Source organism: Triticum aestivum, chromosome 2A (genome assembly GCF_018294505.1).
Source record: "Triticum aestivum cultivar Chinese Spring chromosome 2A, IWGSC CS RefSeq v2.1, whole genome shotgun sequence".
NCBI classification, from domain to species: domain Eukaryota; kingdom Viridiplantae; phylum Streptophyta; class Magnoliopsida; order Poales; family Poaceae; genus Triticum; species Triticum aestivum.
In genome coordinates, this window is record NC_057797.1 from 314,274,780 (window position 1) to 314,279,473 (window position 4,694).

The following is a 4,694-nucleotide window of genomic DNA, read 5'->3' on the forward strand; positions in this document are numbered from 1 at the left end:
AGCGTTGCTGGGGGGTTCGGATGAACAGTTCCTGGTGGGGGTGGATGAACAGGACCCCGTGGTATTGCGTCTGGATGAACAGGACCCCGATCGATCGCTGGATGAACAGGACCACCCAGTGGAGGCCAGGATGAATAGTAGATGGTGGAGGGATGGATGAACAGTAGCCCGTGGAGGGGTGGTTGAACAGGAGCCTGTGGGGATGGCTGGTTGAACAGGAGCCGGTGGAGTAGCGCACGGTGGAGGCTGGATGAACAGGAGCCCGTGGATGAACAGTCGTAGGTGGAGGCTGGAGGAGGTCGACAGTGGATGAACAGTAGTCCGTGGAGGCTAGAGGGGGTCGACGGTGGAGATGAACAGTATCCCATGGAGTCCGGTTTTGCGATACGCCACACCCCTCCCTATGAACAGGACCCCTGTTTCAACCGTAGCGCTCCAACACAAGTCAGTTTCCTCTGTTTTGCGGTACGCCACACCCTCCTGATCAACAGGACACCCGTTTCGACCGTAGGAGGTTCGTTTCCTCCGTTTTGCGGTACGCCAGACCCCTCCCGATGAACATGATCCTATTTCGACCATGGCCGATCGAACACAAGGCCATTTCCTACATTCCACGGTACGCCAATGTAACACCCACAAAGCGACTATATCTCCCACGTGTCGGGGAATGACTTAGAGGCATAGCTGCATGGTAGGTTTGTCGCAAGAGGGGTAATCTTCAGACAATCCCATGTACTTAATAAGAAAGGGATAAAGAGTTGGTTTACAATTGCCACTTCACACAAATACAAGTTAAACATACATCATCCAGAATACAAACAAGGTCCGACTATGGAACCAAAATAAAGGAAGACAACCCCAAATGCTAGATCCCGATCATCCCAACTGGGCTCCACTACTGATCAACAGGAAATGAAACAACACAACGAACACGATCTTCATCGAGCTCCCACTTGAGCTGGGTGCGTCACCTGCACTGGTATTATCGGCACCTGCAACTGTTTGGAAGTATCTGTGAGTCACGACGACTCAGCAATATCACACCCGCGAGATCAAGACTAATTAAGCTTATGGGTAGAAAAGGGGTAGTGAGGTGGAGCTACAGCAAGCACTAAGCATATATGGTGGCTAACATACACAAATAAGATCGAGTAGAGAAGCAACGCAACGGTCGTGAACTAGAAGTGATCAAGAAGTGATCCTGAAACTACTTACGTTCAAACATAACACAAGAACCGTGTTCACTTCCCGGACTCTGCCAGAAAGAGACCATCACGACGACACACGCCGTTGATTCATTTTAATTAAGTTAAGTGTCAAGTTCTCTACAACCGGACATTAACAAATTCCCATCTGCCCATAACCGCGGGCATGACTTTCGAAAGTTCAAAACCTTGCAGGGGTGTCCCAACTTAGCCCATCACAGGCTCTCACGGTCAACGAAGGATATTCCTTCTCCCGGGAAGACCCGATCAGTCTCAGAATCCCGGTTACAAGACATTTCGACAATGGTAAAACAAGACCAGCAAAGCCACCCGATGTGCCGACAAATCCCGATAGGAGTTGCACGTATCTCATTCTCAGGGCACATCGGATGGGCAAGACGTCGGTTTGGCATAGACCCTAGTTGCCTAGGGGGCGCCGGACATCGCCCAGTTTGGACCAACACTCGGAGCTACACTGGCCCGGGGGTTTAAAATAAAGATGACCCTTGAGTCTGCAGAACCCAAGGGAAAAATGCTTATGTGGCAAATGGTAAAACCAAGGTTGGGCTTTGTTGGAGAGTTTTATTCAAAGCGAACTCTCAAGGGGTTCACATAACACCCAACTGTGTAAGCAACGCAAAATCAAGGAACATAACATCGGTATGTCAGAAACTAGGGCGGCAAGAGTGGAACAAAACGCCAGGCATAAGGCAGAGCCTTCCACCCTTTACCAAGTATATAGATGCATTAAAGTAAATACGATCTAATAATGATATTCCAACAATATCCATGTTCCAACATGGAACAAACTTCATCTTCACCTACAACTAGCAATGCTATAAGAGGGGCTGAGCAAAACCGGTAACATAGCCAAACAACGGTTTGCTAGGAAAAGTGGGTTAGAGGCTTGACATGGCAATATGGCAGGCATGATATAGCAAGTGGTAGGCATCGCGGCATAGCAATAGAGCGAGCAATTAGCAAAGCAAAGATAGAAGTGATTTCGAGGGTATGGTCATCTTGCCTGAGATCCTGCAAGGAAGAAGAACGAGTCCAAAAAGAAGAAAAACAGATGTAGTCGAACGGATCCTCACAAACGCGATGTTATCGGAACTAACCCAAAGAAGCAACACCGGAAAGAAGCAAACAACATAGTAAAACAACCACCACATAAACATGGCATGATGCACAACAAAGTATGATGCATGTCCGGTTTAAAGAGGCATGGCATGACAAAGTGCACAAGCAATCCTACAAATTAAGTGGAGCTCAATATGCAACTTCGTTGCATATTGACGAAACACCACAACAATTATTTAGTTCTCTCCCGTTTAAGTTCTCAACAATATTAAATGTTGGTTAGCATGGAAAGGGGTGAAGCAAAAGAAAGCTACCCATCTAGGCAAGTTTAAATGGGGCCGGAACAACAAGCAACAAGTCCAGAAAATCCTCATGTGCATATTTTGGTTATGGTACTGATCTACCCTGTACACAATTTTAGAGTTGTTAAACATGTAAAGCAAGTACACCATGTTAAACTAGGCATTATTCTACCCCATTTACATATAAAGTTTATTAAAACGGGGCTACGATTATTTAGTTATGAATTAAATCATTTTAGCATGGCATTATGCAAAATAAACACAAACAACATTTTAAACATAGATGAAAGTTGGATATTATTAAACTACACAAAATTCTAAGCATTTTACATATTAAGTTTGTTTAATTCCGATGCACGGTTTGTGAGATATGATATTCATGAAGTTTAGGGGCTATACTGTAAAACTGGCAACTCTGGAATATTGGCAAAATTCGCAAGACCAGGAAAAAACATAGCGGGCCGAATCTGGCCAGCCTAACAAGCATAGGAGAGGGGTTGGGGGCATCCTCACCATGGGCTTAGGCCTAGTCGGTGAAGAGGCTCGCTGTAGGCCGGCTGCTGGGCTCGGCTGGAGATGCTGGGAGGCAGGCCGAAGCTGTCCCATGGGCCGGTGCCGCTGTAGAGGCCCACGCGGCAGAGCGAGGGCGAGCGGTTGCGGCCCAGCCACGCTCGCGGTCAATCGGGGAAGCACTCGTCGTCCTGCTCGATCAGGAGCGAAACAGGGAGGTGGCGCAGGACTTGCGGCGGGACGGCGAAGGAGCGCGATCTGATGGCGGGGACGGCGGATCCACGATGAGGACCACCGGATCCGGGCGGGGCGAGGTGAAACAGGGCCGACGGGGAGCATCGGATCCATGGTGGGGTGAGGCACCTGCGCGGGAACTAGAGAGCAAGGTGAGGGGAACCGAGGGGAGGAAGGAGGAGAAGGGGCGCGGCGGCGCGCTGCTCACCGGCGGCGGGGATCCGGCGAGGCGGGGTTCTGGCGAGGCGCCGGCGATGCTCGGTGCGGAAGGCACTGCTCGGGAGCTGGGCGGCGCGAGCAAGGAGGCGATGGGACGGGCGGCAGTGCATGACGGGGCGCCTCAGGCCCGGTTGCAGCCCGGGGCGGGCCGCGAATGGGCCAGGCGGGTCGCGGCGAAGTGGGCACTAGGGAGGCGACGTGGCGCTATGGGAGAGGTGGAGAGCTCCTGGCCCGCGGCGGCTGGCTAGTTGGATGGTGCCAAGTGGTAGTTGATGGGTTGGCCGGTGCCAGAATTCGAGGAGAGGAGGTGGGAGGCGGCTGGAAAATGATTGGGGGCGGGGATTTTGAGGGGGAGGAAGGAGAAGGCCAAAAATGGAAGGGAGGGGTGTTATATAGGGCAGGTTTAGGGTTAGGGGGGATTTGCTCCGTTTCGGAGCCGTTCGATCTTGATCGGACGATCCGGAGCGGAGGGGGGTTAGATAGGTGGGCTAGTGGGCTGTGCTAGAGAGAGATGTGCTGAGAAGAGAGGAGAGAGAGAGGCCCGGCCACTGTTTCCAGTGACCGAAAACGTCCGACGATAGACCAGCTACTATTACCTCTATAGTTATTCGTTGGGGTGTTAAACGAACTCCGAATGCGATGAAACTTGGCAGGCGACCTACTGACAACAAAACAACACCGCATGCCAACTTTCAACCCATTCCGAGAACATTTTCCGGCCACTTATAAAATAATATTTCGGACATGCCATGGGCGCGTGCGAGTGTGTCTTGGCTCAGAACGGACAATGGACGGAACTGGGGGAACCCGAATGGATGCAAGTTTTGAAAACATGATGATGCAATGCACATGATGACATGGCAAGATGCAACACGCATGCAAATGACAAGGCAACAACAATGAATAACTGGAAGACACCTGTTGCAACGGTCTCGGGGCATCACAACACTCCACCACTATGAGGGTATCTCGTCCCGAGATCTGGGATGGCACAAGAGGGAAAAAGGAAGAGGAAAACTAAGTTGCTTCTTTGACAAATGAGTGAAACCATGAACCTTGAGAGGTTGTAGAAATTGAAAGAAAGAATACAACAAAGATTAACAAAGTTGAAAACACTCCGTTAGAAAAGAGGAACAAGGACCAT

General features: G+C 50.3%; 1 long non-coding RNA gene across 1 annotated transcript; it reads right to left on the bottom strand.

The window, feature by feature from the left end:
- Positions 1–895: 895 nt before the first annotated feature.
- Positions 896–3,894, bottom strand: LOC123185248 (uncharacterized). Its single transcript, XR_006493259.1, has 3 exons — positions 3,540–3,894; positions 3,101–3,471; positions 896–998 (listed from the first exon to the last, which is right to left on the bottom strand). It is a non-coding gene; the product is annotated as an uncharacterized lncRNA (long non-coding RNA).
- Between the last annotated feature and the right edge of the window lie 800 nt (positions 3,895–4,694).